Genomic DNA, 25,558 nt, shown 5'->3' with positions numbered 1-25,558 from the left:
AAGGGAAGATGGCCCAAGTGATTGGGCCCCTGCACCTGCATGGGAGACCCAGAAGAAGCTCATGGTTTTGGATTGGCCCAGCCCCAGCCATTGAGGCCATTTGGGGAGTGAACAAGCAGATGGAAGACTTCTCTCTGTCTCACTCTCTGTCTGTAACTCTGCCTCTCAAATAAATAAATATTTTAAAAAATTTTGATAAATTAGTGAAGAGAACAAAAGATATGTAAATATAGAAGGAAAAATAAATAGCATGCATGTCAGATTTGCTTCACTTTTAAAATATCATCATACTTACATTTTGAATTTTACATTTGCGACTTGACTACAAGTCATGTGTGTGCACTCTTTTATTTTTTAAAATTTACTTATGTAGTTGAAAGGAAGAATTACAGAGTGGTAAAGGCAGAGAGAGAGGTCTTCCATCCCCTGGTTTACTCCCAGATGGCCGCAGTGGCTGGCCCGAGCAGTGCCCATCCAAAGCCAGGAGATTCTTTCAGGTCTCTCACACGGGTACAGGGGCCCAAGGATTTGGGCCATCTTCCACTGCTTTCCCAAGCCATAGCAGAGAGCTGGATCAGAAGTGGAGCAGCCAGGACTCAAATAGGTGCATATGGGATGCTGGCACTGCAGGTGGTGGCTTTACCCGCTGCACCACAGCCCACAGCGCTGGCCCTATTTGCAATCTTTTACTTACATACACATATACATACGTCATATGTATATTGATTGAAAGATTTAAGCTTTTTGGGGGGGGCTCAGAATTATCCTATAAAAACCTTTTCTCAAGTGTGCACAACATAATATTAAGGCTTTATGACTAAAGAGAAATTACATATTAAGCTATATATGTATAGCATGTCATATATATGTATTTACAGTTTAATATACAATGCTCCATACTTTAATATAATATGAAGCTTATATGGACTATATTCATAGCTGTGGGTGAGTGCACATAAGCCATTTTGGCAAATACTGATATGCATAGATGTTGGAGGGGGTGGATGTGGATGGAGACGTGCATCTAGTTTTGGCTGAATTTTGATAAGACCTGTCAGCCTTGTCAGCCAGTGACTTTAACCAACAAATTCCATTTCCTTTAGATCCCTTTTCTCTTTGAATGAGTCAAAAAATCTATTTCCTCTAATAAACACAGTTTGTAATCTCCGTGGTCGGTCATGTCTTGTTTTGTGCATAAAGTTTACATCAATACATGATTAAACAGTAACTTTGTACTCACATGCTTGATTTTATTAGGAATTGTTATCATTGTGCACTTAAATATATCAGGGATCTTAGAGTTGCATGATTGGAAATACTATAAACTGTTTGCTCCTTCTTGTTAATTTATGAAACAGAGTTACTGTGAATTTTAACTTGAGTAAGCCCTTTGGCCTACTTGGTTTTTCTCCTAAGAGTCCTTTTTCTTTTCTTTTCTTTTCTTTTCTTTTTAAAAGTGTCCTTTTGTAGAGGCAAAATGTAAATTTTTTCTAGCCTCTACTTTGTATCTTGCTGAGAAGAATAATAATTAGCTCATTAATTTCAATTTTTAATATGCTTAGGTCAACAAGATTTTTTCTAGGGCTTTTCATCAAATACTCCTGTGTTCCTGTGTTGTACAGTTTTTCTGTTTTGGTTTTTCATCAAGGTTGACTCAAAGATTGTTAATTCATAATTTATTTATTTCCCCAAGAGTCACATTGCATTCTCCTTTACACTGGTGTTTATTATTATGTTTTCAGGATGTAACAAACAGTTAAGAATTGAGTAGCAACAAGTATGAGCCCCTTCATGGCCAGTATTGCTTTGAACCATCCACCTTCATATTTGGTGATCTGTTTGACTCTTATCTTACTTAGAGGCTACAATGCTTAAGGTCATAAAGTTATATGGCAAAAGCAGGATTCAAATCCCTACACCTCATTGTAAAGCTGGTGCATAATAAACTTGGTGTCCTACTTCACAGAATTACTGCAGGTACAACAGATGTTTCATATAATAAAGCTAGCAGTGTACAAAGTAGATAAATATGTATCAAGAAATCCCTGGGGAAAGAAGGCAGTCTACTTTTTCAAGTGGCAGCCACAACCATCCACTCATTTATGTATTTTTTAAATTTTATTTAACTTATACAAGTTTCATGTATTTCATATATACAGATTTAGGAACATAGTGATACTTCCTACTCTACTCTCCCTGCCACCTTAATATTTACAGAGATCTATTTTTAGTTTACTTAATGATTGTAAGGTTAACCCTACACTAAATAAAAGGGTTCTACAGATGTTATGAAGAAAATGCTGTTCCTCAACAGAAAAGGGCTATAAACAATCATCAAATCTCAAAATGTCCATTTCACTCCAATATATTACATATTACATCCTGAGTACTGTATTAGTTACCCCAGATCAGGGAAAATATATAGTATCTGTCTTTTTGAAACTGGCTTATTTCCATAATTTCAATAAATATAAACGTTTCTAGTTGTGCCCATCTTGGTGCAAAAGACAGGATTCTTTATTTTTTTTACAACTGAGTAGTACTCCATAGTGTATATATGCTATAATTTCCTTAATCAACAGTTTATGGGCATCTGAGTTGATTCCATGTCTTACCCATTGTGAATTGTGCTACAATGAACATGGGGGTACAGATAATTCTTTCATATGCTGATTTCTTTTCATTTGGGTAAATTTCCAGGAGTGGGATGACTGGGTCATATGGTAGTTCTATATTGAGATTTCTGCGGTATCTCCATACTGTCTTACACAGTGGCTGGACCAGTTTACATTCCCACCATTCTCACCAACAGTCGATTAGGCTATCTTTCTCCCCATATTCTCGGCAATATTTATTGCTTGTTGATATCTGTATGATAGCCATTCTAACTGCAGTGAGATGAAACCTCATCATGGTTTTGATTTGCATTTCCCTGATGGCTAGTGATCCTGAGCATTTTCTCAAGTGTCTATTGGCCATTCGAATTTCCTCTCTTGAAAAATGCCTGTTACAGTCCTTTGCCCATTTCTTAATTCTATTGTTTGTTTTGTTGTTGTTGATTCTCTTGAGCTTTTTATAGATTCTGGAAGTTAACCCTTTATCCATTGCATAGTTTGGCAAATATTTTCTCCCATTCTGTTGGTTGCCTCTTCACTTTACTGAGTATTTCTTTTGCAGTGCAGAAACTTCTCAGCTTGATGTAATCCCATTTGTCTATTTTGGCTTTGATTGCCTGTGCGTCTGGGGTCAAATATGTATTTTGAGTTCTCAGAATTGTATCCTGACATATAAATTGTTAAGCATTTACTTAATGCCACCAATGAATTTTCAAATCCTCCCACGATGTTAGCAATTTCATTTAATTTTTAGACTAAGAGCAAGTTTAGTTGCTATGTTTAAATTTCAAATAATAAGTTTAATATAGCCAGCAGTGTTTAGCAATTACCCGTGAACCCTCTGAAATCTTTCACCCAGTCCCAGATCTCCAGACCCTGTGGAATAGTAACCTGGTTTAGCATGCTAATCTGTTGAGATTTCCTGAGAAGATTCCTCTGTTCAGCAGAACTGGCAGAATCTCCTGGTTTTTGTATGGCCAGAGGCAGTAGTTTATAAACACTTGTGTTTCTTGGCAACAACTCTAACTTAAGAGTCCAGTGATTTAAATCCCTCTGCGTTACTTTAATAAAGAATAAAATGATGCATTCTACTTTTATAGTCTTCTTTCACTTCCTTGATTCTTTAAATAGAAAAATTGAAATGATATAGTCTGCTAAAATGAATTGGACAAATAAAATCATCTTTTTGATCCCTAATTATATATAAATATAAACATTTTACACATAAGTAAATATATACAAACAAAAATATATATGTATATGCAAATAAATGTATTAGTAATATAAATATTTTTAAAATTATACTTTATAACAAGCTGAATTTTAATTTCTTGGGTTGACCTTACTGAAGCACTTTGTATTTTAGTTTTTAAGTATTAATTAGCAGTTTGTGTATGAGTAATTTTAAAAGTTTTTGTGAACTTTGAAGTCTTATATTAAAGACCAAGTCTTTTACATTTTATGAACCCCAATTTGTAACTATGAATTAACAATTTCTGTTACATATGGGAACATATGTTAGCAGCTGTTTCTTGAGTTATATTAGTAAATTTCCTACCTTTTAATTACTTTTTGACTTAAAAGTATTTTTAATAACACTTAAATATTCATACTTTCAAGTTAATTTTTTAAAAATTCTGAATGATCTGATGTTTATGGGAAAGATATTTGTATCTAGGCATTGGAATTTTGATAGTCTCTTTATTTATTTGAAAGGCAGAGTTATAGATAGATAGATAGAGAGATCTTCCATCCACTGGTTCACTCTCCAAATTTCCAAATTGTCACAATGGCCAGGCTGAAGCCAGGATCCAGGAGCTTCATCCTGATCTCCCATCTGACTTTATTAGCAAGTAGGGCGGAGAAGGGAAAGCTGATTGGAAAGGAGAGTGAAATTGGTTTTGGCAGTCTCTAGCCAGTTTCTCATGGTATGGATTTACAAAATGAGATTGTTCTGAATTCTTGATTAATAGCACATAAACTAAGTTGTTCTAGTATTACCTGCCATTTGGGATAAAAATACATTTTGTCATGACACTAGAAATGTGAGGTTTTGAGATACAAAAATGTTGCCATATTTTTTAGAGCACAGAGGTGGAAACTTGTCTTTTTAGAAACAAGTATTTTGTGAAGAATAAATGATGAATACAGGTGGCACTGAGCACTCTTGTAAATTTGTAGTTAGAAAATAATTGTCATAAAATACTGAATTATACCATTGTAAGGCCTTTAGAAACTGCATCACTAATACATAATTAAGTCATTGTTTTTTCATGAGAAAATAATCAATTTATGAAGTTGTTGTGATGTTTTTTAGGCCATACTCCATTTTCCACCAAACAACTTCTTCCACTGGTATATTCAGTTAAAACGTCAATAGCACACACATGTTTAAAACCGTTTTGAATAATTCTGAAAATCTATCTTAGCTTAATGAAGCACAAAGCAATAAAGATCCCCTTTCCTGCAACAATGAGCTACAATAAAATAGTTTCCTACATCTGATAAAAATGAAATCACCCCCCTTTGCACTCCATTAGAATTCTAAAAGCTCATTTTTATGCTAAAATAAGATATCAAGGCTTTGACCTAGTAAAGCCTTCAATTTCTTGCTTTGTTCTATGTTCCCATTTATAATAATCAGAACCAAAAGCCTTAGCTTCTGGTAAAAAGTATTTATTAAACTGTTACATAAATGTTACATTTTAGGGTGACCAACTTGTCCTGGCTTGTCCAGAACTTCATTTTAAAATCGAAAAGTCTTATGTCCCAGAAACCTGATTAGTTCCTGGCAAAATACGAAGCTTAGTCATCATACAGCTTCTTTTGGAACTCTTGGGAACCTTTGAGATTACACCCAAGGTGCTAGATGAATATCATATATGGTTTCCTAACATGAGAGTTTACAGCTTTCATCAGTACCAAAGCATTAAAGATCCCCCAAAATGTTAGGAACCAAAGGGAATAAATACCACTGGAAAAACGATGTTGAAAATAAAAAGAGGCAGGTACTTGAGGTCATGGTTAAGACACTGCTTGGGATCTCCACATCCCATATCATAGTGCCTGAGTTCCAGTCCTGGTTTCACTCTCCATTCCACCTTCCATCTACTGTGCACCCTGGTGGAGGCAGATGATGGCCCAAGGACTTGAGTCTCTGCCACTCACATGGGAATCACATTGGATTGAGTTTCTAGTTCCTGACTTTGGCCTGGCCCAGTTCTGGCTGTTCCAGGTTTTTTAGGAGTGAACCGGTAGATGAGAAACATTTCTCTGTTTGTCTCTCTGCCTTTCAAATAAATAAAAATCTTTTTAAAAGTGAAAAGTAATAATAAAATGTAGACTATTTTGAAAATACTTTTGTTGGGCCAATGCCATGGCTTCCTTGGTTAATCCTCCACCTGTGGGGCCCACATCCCATATGGGCACCGGATTCTGTCCCGGTTGCCCCTCTTCCAGTCCAGCTCTCTGCTGTGGCCCGGGAAGGCAGTGGAGGATGGCCCAAGTGGTTGGGCCCTGCACCCACATGGGAGACCGGGAGGGAGCACCTGGCTTCTGGCTTCAGATCGGCGCAGTTCCGGCCATAGCAGCCATTTGGGGGGTGAACCAACAGAAGGAAGACCTCTCTCTCTCTCTATCTCTCTCTCTCCCTCTCTCTCTCACAGTCTAACTCCGTCAAATAAGTAAAAAATAGAAAAAAATATTTTGTTAAATATTAAATAAGCTAGAGCAATACCTTAGTGTTTAATTTTTAATATTAATTGTTGTTAATTGTTAGCCTTGGCTGTATAAGATGTAACTCATGTCTTGGCATAATTCCTGAGGTTTGGAGATGCTAAGATTTGAATTCTATCTACAAACTTATTAACAGTGGTGTTTAATGAAGCTGCCGAACATTTTGTTATTCACCCTCCTTATATATAAAATGGGAAACTAATGCCTAGTTTTTCATATATTTTAAGAGAAAATGTGTGCTAAGCTTCTAAACTTAGTAGATTGTAATAGGACTATCCCTTTGCCCTTGTGGTACTATGTAAATAGTAACGATTACTAATACCAGAAATAAGTGTGTATTTGTTATATAAATACATCACATTTCTACAGCTATAAATGTCCTTTGCAAAGTTTCTTACCATATTCTTACCTAGAGTTGTGACACTGAACTACATTCTACCAAAAATGAACAACTGGCATACTGAGGGTAAACATTTTTTTTTTCTTCTTGAGGCAATATTGTTAGAGGATTTTGTTGTAAATCTCTGACAATCAACATGATAAAGGCCATAGAAAAGAAAATTTTAAATTGAACACCTTTTGCTCTAACATTTTCTGGCCAAATAGGGATAACTGAACACAAAGTGGCAGATTAATTATTATGCAGAAAATTAAAAAGTAGCTTAAGTCAGTAAATACTAAAATCCAGGTAAGTACACCAAGTGGTTTGTTAGAAATTATGCTGCAAAATTTAAAAAGAAACAACTATAGTAATAAATAACTGTGTAACATAAAAGTTGGTGTGTGAGCTTGATTAGATCCTTTTTTCCTTAGGTTGAGAGTTAGTATCATCTTCTCATATTCTGGTTGACACTGATAAAATGCTACCAGTGGAGCTCCACAGCCTGGCTCTCTAGCTCTGACATGTCACCCTTGCAAACCTTATGACCTTTGAACTTGTCCTATAACTATATTCCACCATTGTCCAAACCAATAGCACATTTTCCAGTTGATTCAGAAGTGACTTTGAGAAGATCTTGACATTTTGAATGTATGATAAACATTCCAAATTTCTCAGGAATTCTTTTGGACATCTCAGAGTACATAGCAGAGAGATTAGATCAAATCCCCATGTAATGATCTACGCCTGGAATTTTTAACCAACACATGCCTTTGGAATTTCTTCGATGTTTCATCCAGTTAATTTTGCTGCAATGAAAAATCACTATGAGCATGTTTTTAAATTATCTGACTCCATTTTTGCTTGCTAAATTGTATTGAATACAATTTGTGATTGTGATACTGCCTTTGCTTCAATGTATTAGCTATTTTTTAAAGACAACTTAACTGAAAGATCAGTACAACCTTTTCACTTAGAATCTGTATGAAAAATGTAAAAGTTGCTTTGCCAGTTTGAATAGTTAATTGAGTTTGACTGTACCAGGGTAAGATGCAAAAAAGAGTATCTATGGCAACTCTTTGTGTCATAAAAATTTAGAGAACCTCTGTTTAGTGTGACTCCTTTTTAAATTCATTTAATGGAGTAAGTAAAACTGGATATATAATTAGAGTCTAAGATAAAAGTACAGTCACTGAAGTAAGATAATATGAAGAGGCTTACATAAGAATGATTGAGCTTCAAATGAATATATTCTTCCCCAAATTCAACTGAGGTCTCATAACTCTAGAATTTATATGCTGTGATGTAATAATAATACCATGTGGATGACAAGGTACTTTGTAGATGTGATATCATACAGTGTGCCAGCCTCCTTCTTGTAAATTGCTATCACATTTGAATCCCAAATTAGCTCTGGAAACTTGTATGTCCATTTTCTAGAAAAGAAGACTGACACACGAAATAGTTAATTAACTAACTTGTTCAGGATCATTTAATTAGTAAGTAAGAAAGTCACACTCACATCCAAGTATTGTAGTGTCAATTATGATGAGTTTTTCCTCTGTGCTCCTTCTTTATGTAATAGAGGGCAGTGAATTTGTGACAAGGACAGAATAGACATACAGATCCTTGTGATATAGCTCAGGAGATTGCTATGCTTTGGTTTCTTCTTTCAAAGTAAGGGGATTTTTCCTTCTTAATGGCTTTTGTTCTCACCATTCCATTCCTGTGTCTATGTTCATTATCCTAGCATAAGTGCATCGTTACTCTGCAACTTGTAGTAAGGGTACAGAGAAAAAAATTCTAGGTATAAGTATAGATATCTGAAAGCCAGGACATGGAAACAGGATTTTCTAATTACATAAAAATAAACTACTCTCCTTATAATTTTTTCCTCTCATTTTTATGTTGTTTAAGATAGAATGACTACATTGATTTAATAAGGAAGTACTGCAGTAATCCAGTAATTATTATTTAATATTTATTCACCATTAAGCATCAACCTATGAATTACATCCATACTTTTTGCTTTGATAAAACTCTTCTCTTGATGTACCAAGACCTGGTAGTCAGTGTTGAGAAAGCCAGGGGGAAAAACATACCTGCAACGTTTTCTTTTAGCAATCAAATAATTGCGAGTTAAGGTTCAGACATGTCTACATAGGCATGTGTACAGATACACACAAATCACATGTACATGTGACCACATAATAAAATCTGACTGTAATGCATCTGTTTACTTTGTAAGTGAATTATCGTTTATTTCAGTGTTTAGATGGGATTTTAACATGATAAAATGGCTTCATTATCCTTTCTAGGCAATCTGCTAGCAGTGCTTTTCCAGCAACCTATTCCTCCCCCAACCTTTTGATATGACACCAAGATTTTCTCCCCATTCTGTTGATGTAATTATCCTTGCATAATTTTGAGCAAGATTTCCTGGCAATGTAGATTCACAAAATTGTCAATATGGCTTGAGCTCAAATGATGCTTCTATTCAATTTGTTTATCTTTCAGCTTGAGCACAGTTTTTGTGTTGTAAGAAAAATAGGAAGAGATAATATCATAGTAGAGGACTTTTATGGATGGATTTATTTAAAGTAAATATTGGCTGCAAGGGATCCAGGAATTTTAGTGTTTTTCTTGGAATCCTTAACCATAATACTTAGCTCATAGCAGAACTTTTTTCTCAAATGATGGTGAAAAATCCAATTCTATTAAATCCTAATTATTCTGTGGACTACCTTGGAATAAATTGCCTATGAGTTTTCTGCTAAGAAATGGGCTTTGTTTATTGCTCATTTTCCCAAAATTTGAGGAAAGTTTTTGTGCTTCAATTTAGATTAATGCTGACAAGGTCTTCTTCAGAGCAGCAGGTGTTAGGCTGTAATTGGTCATTTTAGAATTATGTTTTGCTTGAATGAATTCAGAAAACAAGAAAAGCATGTTCTTGTTATGTACACTGATTCTGTTTGAAAAATCAAAACAATGACACCAGGGATAATATGTAAATTACCAGAGTTTGTCATTTTATTGAGGAATCAATATATTTAAAAGGCGCTAAAAATCAAGGTGAACATCCCTGGGAAACTACTTTTCTTCTTGGCCTAACCCGTGAAGTACCCCTCTTATCACTGTTCTTTTTTTTTTTTTTAATGTGGAAATTGAGATTAGAACACAATAAACCAAACCCAGCCCAGTGATCTCATTGTAGGAGATGAGAAACTAGAAGCCACAGAAAAACGTTAGTTAATAATAATGAGTAACTTCTCAATTGCAAATACCTTGACTTTTCTAAGCAATGTATAAGGTAATTAGCACCAATGTTTTCATTAGTTTCCATAAAATAATAGTACTTTAAAGAACTATACACAGAGATTTCAAAGATAGCCTAAATTTTAAGACTATTATTGAATAAAATAAAACATTACTGGTTTAAAGTAATAAAGATATGTATGTATGGTGCACATTCATATAATTTGAAAGGGAGTGAACGTATAATACGGCAAGATTCCTTTATACACTTGAAATCCCTCCTCTAGGGAAAAAACTCCAATAAAGAAGATGATACTTAGCACAACCTGCCAATTGTTTTAAACAGTTTTAATCTATCCAAGTGAATAGTATCTTACTCATTTTTGTTCCTTCTTATACCTTTTCTCATATCACATAATTTCCAACTAACATGTTTAGAGTCTTATCAACATTGTTGGAGTATCATAAAATGAGATACATATATATAAATATATGAATAACTGGTGCACATATATGCATATAAATAAATATAAGTTAATTAAAATGTTGTTGCTAATTGCTATACATTGCTTATATATGCATTTTCCTTTATTCCAGGTCAATTAATCGCTACCTTGGCCTTGCCATGTATAAGGCAGTCCTTCTCAAACTCTAGATTACAGAATAAGTCCTTAGGATTTTTTTTAAAAATTCTTATTTCATAGCCCCATCCTAGAGGATATTCTTTCATTAAATTCTTATTAAATAGGTATTCCTAAGGTCTTCTTTTGAGAAACACAATTCTGTGAGGTCCTCTTCATTATCACTGCAGATTATGGATTCTTTGTTGCAATTGTAGTGGTCGGTTATCTATTGACATGCTAATTTTTTCCTCTAGCAGTACCTGAGGAAATTTTAGGCACTAGATATGCTTGATGACACTGTGATTGTTTATTCGACATCTTATAACCACAAAAAATCACAGTTACTTATAATGCTCAAAATCAGTATTATGGGATGAAACATAAACAGTTCAGCTCACTAAAGAATTAATATAGCTGGTGCTGTGGTGCAACAGGTTAAGCCACTGCTTGTGATGTCAGCATCCCATATCTAAGTGCTGGATCCAGTCCTGGCTACTATACCTCCAACCTAACATTTCTGCTAATGCACCTGGAAAGGCAGTGGAAGATGGCCTAAGTGCTTGGGCCCCTGCCATCCATGTGGAAGACCAGGTTGGAATTCCTGGCTCTTGGCTTCAGCCTGGCCCAGACCTAGCTGCTGTGACCACTTTAAAATGAACCAGCAGATGGAAGATTCTCTCTCTCTCTCTTTCCTTTGTTTTATTCTTAATATTTCATATTTCTTATGCACAGAAGCCTGCATTTACATAGGCTCAAGTGGTTATGGTTGTTATCCATATACACTCGGCAAAACCCTCAGTGCAGACACATAATGAACAGGAATTGCTTATTTCATTGTTTTGTGTCTCTGATCCACACATGTTCTCTGTCTGCTAAAGTGGTTTCAGGATGAGAAAGGTCCTTGTGGGATTTTGATGGTCTTTGAATAGCTCTCTAAGTATTCCTTGAGAATAATTTCTTCATTGTATGAATATAATTCTGTGAAATTTCATGAGTTGTAGTATCAGTCTTTCTGATTGGTGTACGTGGGATTCTTTGTTTTTACATTTCGTTCTTTAGGGTACCCCTAATCTGGTTTGCTGCCATTGAGAAAAAGCAGAGCATAATGGCAACATAATTATTGGTGTTAATCCCATTAAAACTTGGATAAATTTACGCATATTCCAAAAGTACAAAGGCAAGGCATAAAACATGCCTCCTCACATGTACTTCTTATACAAAATGCCCATAGAGACAATCTGGAGAACTTTAGCAACAGTTATGTTTTCAGTGGCTTCATCCACCCTTCACAATGCTTTCAGTATGCTTATTTGCTAAGAACCATTTGGAAATCCCGGAGCTGAGTCCTACCTTACTTTGTTAGTACTTTTGGTACTCTGACTTCTTAAGATCTGCCTATACTCTCTTTCCCTAGACATTGTTCCACCTTTATCTAATACTTAGCAACCTTTTTATGCCTCCATCCTGCCTCCAAAACTTGTTGTTAACTGTATTTTTTATTTCTTTGTCTACATAAGCCCTCGTAAAGTGAAATCTACTTTAATTTTTGAATTCATGTCAGCATTCTCTTAGAGGAGAATAAGAAATGCTTCTTGCTTACCCATGTAGTGTTGTCCATTTGCATTTAGTTTTGATATTAGAGACAAATCCTCTAATTGTATTGTCCAACACAGAGTTGTAACTCTAAAGAATTTCAGGCCAAGTCGTAGGAGATAGCATTACCATTACCATCGTAGACTCGTACGTAGGCTCTGTAATATAACATTCATCAGATTTTAAGATGTGGATGGCTACCTCTTTCACTTAAAAGAATCCTGGCATTTTATGTAGCCAATGAAAACATAACTGAAATGCTTGGCAAGAAATAATGTTAAAAACAATGGGCTTCCAGAGTCTGCTGGCATAGCAATCCCAAGCATATAATGGGTATTCTTTATGCGATGAAAAGCCAATTGTGAGAGCAGCTCATAATCTGTGGTGCCAGTGGGCAGCACATACATTTTTTATTTCCATTTTAATGTCCTAAGTGATGCAGAGTCCTTTCTGTACCTTGAAGTGCCTCATATGCTAATAATTACATATAAATTTCTGTAAGTTACACTCAGTTTTCCTTTATTGAATCAAATTGATAGTTGCTCCTGTCTCATTAAAAGAAATCTATATTTGAAAGTGAAATATAGTAGCAGTAAAAGATTTCTTATTTTATAAGCTAATTATGCTATCTATCTATATTAAACATTTGAGAGTGCTGGGTATTGTCAGTGAAAATATTTGTGATCACATTTGACCATAATACATTACTTCTATATTAAGATCGTAAACTATTGTGATTGACTGTAATTTTTTTGAAATGTTGTATACACAACATCATAATTATATTTTCTACAAACTGAATGGAAGCTGCCAAGTGTAGGTAATCTTCAATGTACCCTAACACCTCTTTTCTAAGACCTTCTCTGACCACCAGCAGGAAAAAAATTCTTGCCTGCTCTGCTACATGTTAGCACTTCTCCCATCTGAATGTAATTATTTGTGTATAAGCCAGTATCATCTGGAAAGCTGTGAGCTCCTGAGGAGGAAAGACCTTTGCTGATTAGACTTTCCATTCCTACTCCATGGTGGTTGGCAATTCAATGCATTTTAAATAAATGAACTAAATAATGAACATTGTTTAGTATAATTCTGTTTATATATATTTCAATCAAATATTTTGGGTAGTGATATGATTTCACTGAGTCCTTGACAATCTGGAGTTTAAAAAGTGTCAGTTGAAAGAGTCTAGTTACATACTGTTATTCATATTTCAAGAGTTTGTACTGAAAAAAAATAAAAGAAGTGACAAAGGAAGGATTTCATGGTGAGACAATTTTCATATACCTTTCCTTTTATAAAATTGCAGGGAGAAAAAGTGTTTTTTTTTTTTGACCGGCAGAGTTAGGCAGTGAGAGAGACTTGGGCCATCCTCCACTGCCTTCCTGGGCCACAGCAGAGAGTTGGACTGGAAGAAGAGCAACCAGGACAGAATCTAGCACGCCGACCGGGACTAGAACCTGGGGTGCTGGCTCCGCAAGGCAAAGGATTAGTTTAGTGAGCTGCGGCGCTGGCCTCTTTTTTCTTTTTTTAACCATTAAAGGATAGCATTTTTACTACAAAGTACCCTTGGTTTGTAATTTATTAGCAATTATTGCATCTTATGTATGAAATGTAAAATAAAATCATTATAAGGATAATGTTATATTAATAATGAATATATTATATTACCACTGCTATGCCAAAATTAGGGTTTCTTTCAAAGGCAGAAAGACAGAGGGAGATCTATCTGCTGGTTCACACCCTAAAGGCCTGCAACAGCCAGGGCTCTGCAAGGCTGAAGCTAGGAGCCAGGCACTCTATTTAGGCCTACCATGTGGACATCATGATCAGGAAGTTGAATCATCACCTGCTGATCCCTGAAGTACACAATAGCAGGGACCTTGAATTGAACTCAAACTTGGGCGCTTTGATATGGGATCTGGCTGTCTTACGCAGTGTCTTAACTAATACTCCAATTGCCTGCTCCAACTGACAGATTTTTTCACACTAAATTCTAACTAAATACATCACATTGAAACAAGCTTGAACTTGGTAAATACATTGATCATTTACACACACACACACACACACACAAAGTTTCTTCCATTCATGAAAAATGTATACTAAGATAACTGCAAGGATTTCAAAAGTTTTTGCACCAAAATGAACTTAATTCCATTTCCTATGAACTTTCTGAAATATCCTATGTATATACAGTGATTAATTCTGCATATTCTCATTATAATATTCTTAGAAAAAACAAAAGTTTGGAAGTTTATTTTCTTATGCTTTATCTTCATAATATTATTTGATTAAAATGTACTCAGTAAAAATAAGAAATATGCACTCTGCTTTTCCATATGAGTTCAGGAAGGTAGAAGGAACAATTATAAGTACATGAAGTTGAAAATGTGTACTTGAGGGTGTGCATATGTATATACTGTAGTAGACAGGACTGTAATTTTCGACCATATGCCTAAGCCCTAGCATACACATTGAGTCAATGGGTATTCAGTGGGATATGGGTGTGGATATTATTTTAAAACTCGCCAGCTCATTCTAAAGTGTAGCAAGGGCAAACCACTGGCTTGGAGGCATCTAGAATTCTACTGTAACTTAGAAGTTAGTCAGAAGGACTATGGTAATAATTTTAATCATTTGTCATCAGAAATTTGTTTTACAAATCAGCGGGAAACGCAAGGAATTCCACAAGTCATCTTCTCCAAGGATCTATTCTATCAGTATTAGGTTTTTCATAACCAGCTCTTTGCCTTTAATCTAAAAAAAGTTCTAAATATCTCTTCTACTTTCTGTGCCCAGTAATTAACATTTCCAGGGATTTGGTAAACGTTTCTAGTTCCCTTGTTAGCTTTGTTTTAGGTAGGTCCTATTTAAAATCATCTTCAAATTTGTATAAGCTTTGTTACTGCCATGATGACATTTTCTGCTCCTTGAAATTTTGTTTTCTGTATTATTGCAGATTTCGTAGAATCTCTGTGGTCAGAAGTCATTTATTTCTCTAATGTTGGCTTTAATATAATTTGATTCCTATTCTAAAACTAAAGTACTAATTTTTTTGGCTCAAATTATTTGAAGGTCAATATTAATTATTTTTACTAATGTATACACTTAAATGTTTAACGAGAAGTGAAACAGTTTAAATATAGTTATTCTACTAAGTAGGATTCTAGATAGAAGGTTGGAAGAACTTGATGCGTAATGTCCTCTTATGTGCATATATGAACTTTCTGCTTCAAATGAGTGTTCTAAAGCTCAAGTCTGCATGGCACAGATGGTGGAATGAGGCCATAATTCCCAATCTGCTTGTTAGTGTAGATATGTCATATGTTTATTGATGATTGCAAGTATATTGGCACATTAAGGCTTTATATGTAGGATTCTAAAGCTTAATGTAAATTAGAGAACAAAGTTGCTACTTTTATGAAAATTATAAAAGAGGCTCCTTGGCTTCCAGTAAGAAACAAAACTTGTCCATTTATGCAATTGCTATATACATATGCACGCATAGATGATAGTTCAATATACAAAGTAATCTGAAATAAATATATATTTTCAAGAGTAAAGGTTGGATCAGGAATTCAGATTATTCAATATCAGTTCAATTCCTTCTGTTGTGTTATTTGAATCCTGTTTCAAAAGTGATTATTTTTCAAGGAAAGCAGACTTCTGAATCCAGAGCTCTTGAATTTTAATTTGCACTTATTAAAGGAAAGATTTTTCTGTTTCTGGAATACAGTCAACTTTTAAGAAAAAAGAAACCCTTTAGTCAATACTGGACATGCATATTTTCTTAATTCATATGGCCAACAAAAAAAACCTTTAGTAATTTGTCTTCTCCAGGTGCTTAGAGATCCATATGTATATTTGCTATCTGAAACATCATCTTTATGTGGAAAAGAGGCATAGGCTCAGTGGGTGATGTTTCTTACATATTTATGTTAACTAAGCTTTGCCAGATGAATTAAGAACTTTGTATTAAAGAGGGAGAGAATAAAGAGTTTTAAAATAAAGGAACACCTGCAATTCTGAAGAGATTAAAGATTTAGATCTGTAGCTACAATTCTATTCCAATTTGGTTGACCCTTAGCTAGGGGTAAATATGTGATCCATTCTAAAGATTTCCCTGGAAAGAATATAAGAGTGGATTTACAGCTATCATCCAACCATGGAAGGATTTCTGGGAACAAAGTGGTGTCAGTCACCTTTGATTTGTAGTAAACCATTACAAAACTGCATTATAGAGACCTGCATCTATTCTGCAGTGTCTGGATCTTGGTACTACCTCTCCTTTGTCCTAACCACTGCAAAAACAGCACCCAGATTAAGGCATCTGGAAGAGTATCAGAGACTCAACACACGCTAATCAATTGATTATGGCTAAAATATCACTACCATCCTGTATTAACCTAGAAGTATACTACAGGTTACTCATGCAGTATAACTGGTTGAGGCAGCCTTCTCTAAAGCTTACCACTTTGAATGCTAAAAGATTCATTTCACGACTTGAAATCTGCATGCTGTGCTTTGTATATAAAAAGCTAAAAGATATATTCACTTCCAAATGTAATGCTAGTCAAGTTTCTACTGAGTGTGTATATATCTTTGTAAGTGTCCCCAAGCAAAGTAGCTTTCAACTTAACAGGGTTTTTTTTTTCTTGGATTTAAAAGAGAATAACATAACAAGAGAAAATTTGTTTTAAAATTTCTGCCTTGATAGCAAGTTAAAGTATTTAGAATCAACATCCTCTTAAATGTATAATTTATATAATGGATGAGGCCAGACCAGCATTTCCAAAAGTTTTAAAGAACATCAATCCCATAAGATGTTGGATGAAAAACAAATTGTTAGAATGTGGCAATTTTATTTCTTTCTTTGGAGAGGCACATCTGAAGCCTTGAAAATTTCAATAGTTAAAAAAAATCCCATTTAACTTAGTTTAACCCAGTGTTTTCTAACCTTGTGTCACCAAGAATTGATTTTTTCAAGTAATACATTGCTTTTGAAGAGACTGGAATTTTATTAAATACAATACAAGAGTACACTGTAACCTTTATTAACTATATGAGTGCTGAGAACTCTTCTTTGCTTGGCCATACTGTAATTAGGCTTCTGAACCTTCTCCTAGACCTAGGCCCCTCTATGCACTCCTTGTAAACTCCAGTTCTAGTAAAATAACTCTGCAATGGCAGTTTAAGAAAGAATCCCCATGCTCAACATCTGACCATTCTCCATATCCAAACAGGATGCTCAACCTGTACCATGTACTGGGTGATATCTGTTCACTATGGCCTGTTTCAGCAACATTCCTGTTAGGCCAGTGTATCCAGAATTTCCCTTGCCCCTTGGTTTGCTCTTAGTAATTTTCTATCCATTGACCTCATTCTACTCCATGTCTATGAATTCCCACTTGCCCATGCTATATTCATAGTTGGGTTCAATATCTCTCCCCCTCAGCAAGACCATGTTGCAGTGGTTGATGTGCTTATTAGTGGTCCTGAATAAAGTTCACCTTACCATGTTTTAACAATTCTCATTAAATAAATGTTTTAACAGTATTATACATGTTTTCAAACATAGTATTCAAGGGCTAACTGAAAAGTTGGCTTGGCTTGGTAGCATTAGCAGAAATGTGTGATCTTCAATCCTTGTATGTCTTCTTTTGAGAATTGAACACTCTGAATTATTACTTTGTATGGAAATACTTATATAGAATGAAAGATATGTAAAATTTTTGAAATTCCTATCCTTCATCACCAACCACCAAGCAAAAATATACTTTTGTAAGATATTCCTATTTTATATCACACCTTTAAAAACAAACAAAATATTTATAGCATTTCCCATGGGCTTGGCTGTAGAAAAATCTTTATGCTCATCTGTGCATTAATAAAGAGAACAATGAAAACCAGGACTTCAGCTCTTTCCCCTCCCAAGTCATGTGATGGAACTCCAATCTGGGTATTGGCTAAGGAAACCTGAATAACAGTGGATTAAACAGGATGGTGATTTGCTATCTCTCAAAAGCAGTATACGTATAAAATGTTTCAATTCTAAGTGTGTATATTGAAACATTATGTCATGGTCATGAGATGGACCCCAGTCCTAGCAAAATACTATTCACTAGCTAGTAAGCCCTCTCTAACCAGCTTTCTTGGTAGTCAGCTACACCCATCAAGTCCTGCTTACATATCACTGCATCACTGGAGGACTGGGAGATGAATTGGCAGATAATGTCAACAAAATTCACTAGAGAAGAATTTAGGGCAAACAATACACTTTATTTTAGGGTGCAAGTTGTAAACCGGCAAGGCCCAGCTTTGGAGATAATATGAAAAGTGCACTCCAAAGGAACAGAGGAAAGGAGGTTGTCTTTTAAAGGCAGAAATCCCACCCAGGTTCCAACTCTGGTCTGCTCTAAAAATGCAGGGTGCCTTTTGAGGGAAAACACTAAGTCCTGATTGGTTGATACTCAAAAATGACTGCAGGTCACTGTTCACTGGTCAAGCCCATGCGGCAGAATGAGACTTTGTGGATGCTGTTGATTTCAGCAGTTGAAACAGGAGTATGTCCAAACAAAGGCTGTAAAGTGGTTTTTACCAGGAAAACAGAGTTTAACAGTGTTTCTGTTTAACCTCTAGTCAGCAAATGGCTGCTTGTCTACAATTGGAATTGTAGGCTCAATTAGTGACTCAGGTGCCATCTTGAAGGTTCAGTTTTTCCCAAGGCTCACAATAGATAGAGCTGCAGATACAATGATGTAGATAATTTTAGCTGAGAAACTTTAGTCTCAGTAGCATAAGAGTCCCTGAATAAAGAATGAAAGACAATTGGTAGTCTCTGCTGATAGTGATTAAGTGAACATAGTCAAGTAACAATGCGTCCATGATCATTGGAACGTACATGGTTACACCTGGTCTTCAGTGATAAGTAAAATCATCCACAGATGAGATATTGGCTAAGCAAAGATTTTATCATTAAGATCTCACAAGCACTAAGTACCAAATAAAACATTGATAAATTGAACTTTTTTAACATTAAGAATTGTGTCTGCTGGAATATACCAATAAGCAGTGAAAAGGAAAGCCATAGATGGTGACAAAAACTTTGACAGTACTCATATCTGGTAAAGAATTTGGATCTAAAATATTAAGTAAATTCCCACATCTCAATAAAAAGACAGTAAATCCATTTGTTAGTGGGAATAATAGTTGAACAGGAACTTTATAAAAGATGGCATTGAAAAATGGGCAAAAATAATATGCATGGCTGCCTAACTTCATTAGTAATCAAGGAAATGCAAGAAAAAAGTCATGAAATACCACTATACAGTCATCAGAATGTTTAAGATATGACAATACCAAGGGTTGGCGAGAATATGTGGATCATCTGGAATTATCAGATATTACTGGTATAAATATAATATTTGGCAATAACTGATAAAGCAAAATTTATAACTTCGTTTGGTCTGGTGATTCCTCTAAGACTTACATATCCTTGAGAACTTAGTGCACATATCTGCCAAAATAGCATGTACAAGACTGTTCATAGTCCTGGTACCAGACAGCACTTCCTGATAACCAAGGTTACCATGGGAAAGAATTCAAGAGGGGGAGAATAGCGAGTACCAAACTGTAACCATTTTATAATGAAAGTAAAAGTACACACTTCACAGAATGTAGGCTCAATTTTTCTGGGAAGTACATGGGAATTTATGGAATCTGGCTGCTCTTCCTTTTCTCTACATATATGTTCAGATGCTGCCAGTGGTGGTGGTTGGTAGGTATATCATTTAGCATACTACTGTATCAATGAATGTATAATGAGCTGTAGGTCAATCTAGATCTGCCTTGCCCCCTAAACAGGTATGAACCAGGTCTAGGCAAGAGGAACCAAACCCATGTCCTGTAGGTTTTGAGATAACAGGAACTACCCCAAGATGGCCCAAATTATTCCCTCTGACTGCCTCCTTGTCTCAGCAATGTTTTACATAATACCAAAACCTGTAAGGGTTTTTTAAACAGATTGATTTGTTTATTTTAAAGGGGAGGGAGGGAGGGAGATGAGAGAGAAAGTGAAAGTGAAAGTGAAAGTAAGTATCTCCCATCCCCTTGTTCACTACTCAAAGGTCCACAACAGAGAGCTGCTAGGCCAAGCCAACACCATGAGCCTGAAACCCCATCTGGGTCTACCATGTGGGTTTCAGGAACCCATGCCTCACAGGCACATTACTAGGAAGATGGATTGCAAGAGGAATAGTCATAACTTGAACTAGCACTCCAAGAATTGGAATTGGTAAATAAAATGTGTATGGTATGTTCACACAATGGAATAGTATACAGTAATAAACTGATACATGCTTCTTGCATGGATGAATTTCATAAACATAATCTTGAGTACAAGATTAAAAATCTTTACTGTAGGGGTGGTTATTTGGTGCAGCTGTTAAGATACCACATGCCATATCAGAGTGTTTCTGATTCCCTTTCTGACTAATGCCTACTCCGGAAGGCAGCAGATGATGGGTCAACAACCTAGGTCCCTGCGACCAACATGGGAAACCTGGATTGAGTTCAGGGCTCCTGACTTAGTCCTGGCCAACCACGGTCTGGCCCTTGCAGACATTTGGGGATTGAACCAGTGGATGGAAGATAATTTCTCTTTCTCTCTCTCTCCCCCTCCCCCTCCCTCCCTCCCTCCCTCCCCCCTCCCTCCTTCTCTCTCTCACACACACTTGCTCTCTGCCTTTCAAATAAAATGTAAATAAATAAAAAATTCAAATCTTTATGATTCCATTTGAAGTTTGAGAACTGGCCAAACTTATCCATAATGACACAGGTTACCTTGAGGGAACTTCAGGATGCTGGAATTGTTCAGGGTTTGTTCCCTTTTTACCTGCTTACAGAAATGTGAAGAATGTTTATTTCACATAGCTTCCTATGCATGTGTAAGAGTCTCCATACATCATTCTGACTAAGTATATTTAATCTCTGTGGAAATACCTCTTGTCATAGAAAATGTAACTTATTTTCTATTTTCCCTCTGACTATCTCAGGCTCCTGAAAAACAAAGATTCTTGGTTATTTGAATCAAAGTTTAACAAAAAAGTAGACTTTTCACCTGTACTGGATAAACAGTTACTCAATCTAACTTCAATTGCCTCTTTGTGGCTGTGGCTTTGACCAAGTCTTTTCTAAATTAGATTGATAGGCATTAAAGAAAAAAAGAGGGTAGCCATTTTGTGTGTTGTGAAATGATAATATGATTTTGAATTTTGCAGTTTTAGAAGCTTCTAAAGCATATGATGTTGTATCTGTTTCATCTGGAAAAATATTCATGTCTTATTTATATATAGCATTTCTTAGAGCACTATTGTTAGAAAGTTGCTGAGTTGAGGAAGAAGTCAACTCTAATTTGATCACTATGTACTTATACGACATTAATTGCTGTTGCTTTCAGCCTTTAGTGGATGTTTTATGGGACCCATGGACCATGAGTTTACTTTATAGTAACAGACTGAAAAAGAAGAAATTTCATCAGTACAACAATACCCACATCAATAGAGGACATGCTTCAAAGACAAACCTATTGTCAGAGACTTCATAATAAGGGCTAGAAATGATAAAGTGGTCCATTCCAAGATGCTGTAAAAGGGACACTTTGCCCTAAAACCTCTTTAAGCACTAATTAAATCAGAGCAAATATGGCAGAAAAGAGTACTAATGTGTAAATGAGTATTGTAGTCAGTTTACTGAAATGAAGGAAAAATTCAAGAGCCATATAATTGAGCAAGGAGGTGGAGGAGTGAGAACATTGTGCTGATAGGAGGAGGAAAGAGTATTGAGGCAGGAATCCAGCTGACTGTCCTCATGAACCTAGTAGACCGTGTTGCTGTGAGCAGTCTAGGGCTGTCCCCATCAAAAGGATGCTTATGTTTACATTGACTGGGTTTGTATTATCTGACTGCCAAGGTGTTAAAGCTGTGGTTCTCGATGTATGATTCAACCCAGAAATATCATCTGGAAGGATGTTAGGAATGTAAATTCTCTCCATGGTATACCTTCTGAAGCATGAATTCTGAGGGTGGCACTGTAAGGAGATTTCCAGGTGATTTTCATGTGGTCTGAAGCTTGGCAAATACACTAAAGCAGTAAGTTCATTACTTCATTTATTCTTTTAAAGATTTTATTTATTTGAAAGGCAGGAGGAGATAAAGAGAGAGACAGAGGGAGAGGCAAGGGAGGGAGGAGGGGAGGGAGAGAGGGAGGGAGGGAGGGAGAGAGAGACAGAGAGACAGAGACAGAAACAGAGACAGAGGGGTCAATCTGTTGGTTAACTCCCCAAATGCCTTCATCAACTGGATCTGGGCAAAATCAGAGTCTTGACTTCCATCCTAGTGTTCCACCTGAGTAGCAGGGACCCAAGTTCTTGGGGCATCACCTACTGCCTCCCAGAGTGCATGATAGTTGGAATCTGGAATCGGAAGCAGACAGGACTTGAATTGACGCACTAAGATATTGGATGAGAGTGTTGTAAGCAGTGATTAACTACAAAGCCAAATGCTTGCCCCCTTCATTGATTCTTAATGATTCTATCAAACAGCCTTTTTACTATGTTGATTTACAGATAAGAAAATTGAGACTTTAAGAGGTTAAATGTTTTTGTTGAATGTCACACACATGTTATGCTGACATGCTGGGAATAGATCACAGTATTTTTAGACTATAAATTCTATGTTTTTAACCACATCTCCAGAACCATTTGAGCAGAAATTCATTAATTTGAATGAGTTCTTGTAATTTCCATCCTGCGAATTGTAAAATATAACTGCTACAGCAATACCTTTGAGGATAAAATATTTCCTCCAACTGATCGTCAAGATAAATGGCTTAAATACGAATTCCTGGATCTTTTAACTTTTGTCCTTAGTTTCAGGCATTTGGGTTGAGTATTTAGCTTACTAATAAATAGGACAGTCTTCTTTTAGTTCATGTGCCCTATGAAACATGGTAATTTCCACCCTTAAAAGCTAAACTTCTTGAAAGGTTTCTATATTCATTATATTCACTTCCTTACCTCCCATAGCTGTCCCAACCTCAGATTATCTGGCAGTCCTTCAACTGAAATTGATTTGTTCAGGCCCAAGTTACTTCAGGCCTCATCTTCCTACTTTGTAGTATTATTGTTCAGTCTCTCTTCTTGGAAAACCTCTTATCCCTTGGTTTCTGGAATATTCCACCATTCTTGTTTTCCACATGTCTCTCCACTGTCTTTGTAATTTTCTGGTAGGGTGGTTCGCCCTTTGTGATGCTCTTTTAATGTTGAATTTCAACCCTAACTCTCAATACATTTTTCCCTCCCTCCCTCCCTCCTTCCCTCCCTCTCTCTTTCTCTCTCCTCTCTCTGTAACTCTGCTTCTCAAATAAATACTATTTTTTAAAAAAGAGATTCTCCATGAATTGAGCTCTACATTATCTCATTATATTTCTCCACAACACTCATCTAATTCACAATCCCTCAGTCAAAACAATGTATGTACCAATTGTCGAAGAAAATAAACAATGTACAAAGGTTAATTTCAGGTTCATTCAGGGCAGAATATGAGTGAACTAGGCCAGGGAAACACAAGCCCAATAACTTTTAATGGGTCTTTGGAAGTGTTCCAAAGACTAATCTGAATTTATGTATTTAATAACAATAAATTTTCATCTATTATTACACAGTGGATATACATTGTTTGGACCTAAAAGGTGGGTTTTAGGTAAATGGGACGATTTTTTTGCAGATTGGAGATTACTGCTTTAGAAAATGATTGGTTACTAATAGTTTTTAGAGACAAGATATGCTGAAAAGACTGCTCACTTGTTGTAAGTAGGATATTTCTGGGAGTAGATAAGGAATGTATAGATAAAGAAGAAAGGCTTGTGTAAGGTTGCTCTAGTGGCTAAGAGGAAATAGACCTTATGTGTACATCATCCAAGTCAAATTGACCTGATGGATAAGATTAATGCCTCTGTCCAGACACTCCTGAGGCAGGTCTCAGAAGGTGTCTCTTTTGAATGCTTTGTGGCCTTTTCAGGAAAAGGTTGTTGTCACAATCATGCTGCAAAAATTGCTGTTTTAACTCCTGTAATTCTCCTGCAAGTGGACTTTTTACCCCTACATTTCAAGCCTTCCTCACTCTCTTATCCCTCCTTTTTACCATTTAGGTGATCACCCTTTACAGGAGGGATATCTCTTCTGTATCTGCTCAACACCCCATAGTCACTTTATTTGAACACACATCAAACCGCTTTGCAATTTCATGCTGACATGTCCTTACCCCTTCATTAGCCTGTAAGCCTCTAGAGGGATGAACGTTTTTCCTGTTCATTGTCATCTCTCTAGCCCCCAGCACAAGCCTGACACTTAATAAGAACCTAGTAAACGTTTATTAAGTAATTGAATGAGTAATTATGACACATATGAGCTTGTTAAACTTTAGAACTAGGAAATAAGGCAAGAAGACAAGTCATGGCCATTTAATGTCATAATAAACCATTGTGTAAAAGACCTGCTCAAATGTTACTTAATTTTCTAGGGGAATACATTTTTGTTTGAATAATTACTATTGATAAGTGGTCAGGATCTGAGATGTTTTATGTGATCTTATAAAATTTTGTCCAGTAGAGAGGCAATAACTATTTTCCCATAGAATAATATTGAAGGACATGATCATTTTGCCCTTTAAGATATGAACAGATCTTGTATCTAGCTTAGCAATCTTGTTCTAGCATCCTTTCTTTCTGTAACTATATGGTTTCAGTCTGTTGAATACTCTTTGAATCATTTTTAATTTCCTGCTGGTTTCATCAAGAATTAGTTAAGTAAATGTTTCCATATTCTCAGAATATGTTTATAAAAGAACAATATATTTACTTCAGTTTGGCTTAAACTATACAAGAAACACTGAGACTACCATTCTGGTTAATTCTAGGGAAAAGAAACATTCTGTCCTCAAATAAGTTTAGAAAAAAAATATAGGTTATTTCTGCCTTTGAGGTATTAACAAAAGCTATTTGTATACTGATGGTTCTGGGAAATCTGGAGATAAATAAACCTGTTTAGCTTTGTTTAACAGTTCAAGATTATTTTTACTCTAGGAAATTTTATTCTGAGCAAAACAATTTTGAAGCATTGATTTACTTGTAGCTTTAGAGGACAACATTTGTTTAAAAATTTATTTTATTTATTTGAAAGAGAATTACAGAGAGAGGTAGAGACAGAGAGAGAGGTCTTCCATCCGCTTGTTCACTCCTCAGCTGGCTGCAATGGCCGGAACTGCGCCGATCCGAAGCCAGGAGCCAGGAGCTTCTTCGAG

The 25,558-nt window shown here is 35.8% G+C and overlaps 1 protein-coding gene across 15 annotated transcripts in view; it reads left to right on the top strand.

Annotated features, from left to right (window-relative positions):
* DMD (dystrophin) overlaps positions 1 to 25,558 on the top strand; it is a 2,248,405-nt gene that overhangs the window by 254,587 nt on the left and 1,968,260 nt on the right. The gene's annotated exons all lie outside the window — the stretch shown is intronic.

This window comes from Oryctolagus cuniculus, chromosome X (genome assembly GCF_964237555.1).
Source record: "Oryctolagus cuniculus chromosome X, mOryCun1.1, whole genome shotgun sequence".
In the NCBI taxonomy this organism is placed as follows: Eukaryota; Metazoa; Chordata; class Mammalia; order Lagomorpha; family Leporidae; genus Oryctolagus; species Oryctolagus cuniculus.
This window is presented reverse-complemented; position numbering and strand designations above follow the sequence as displayed.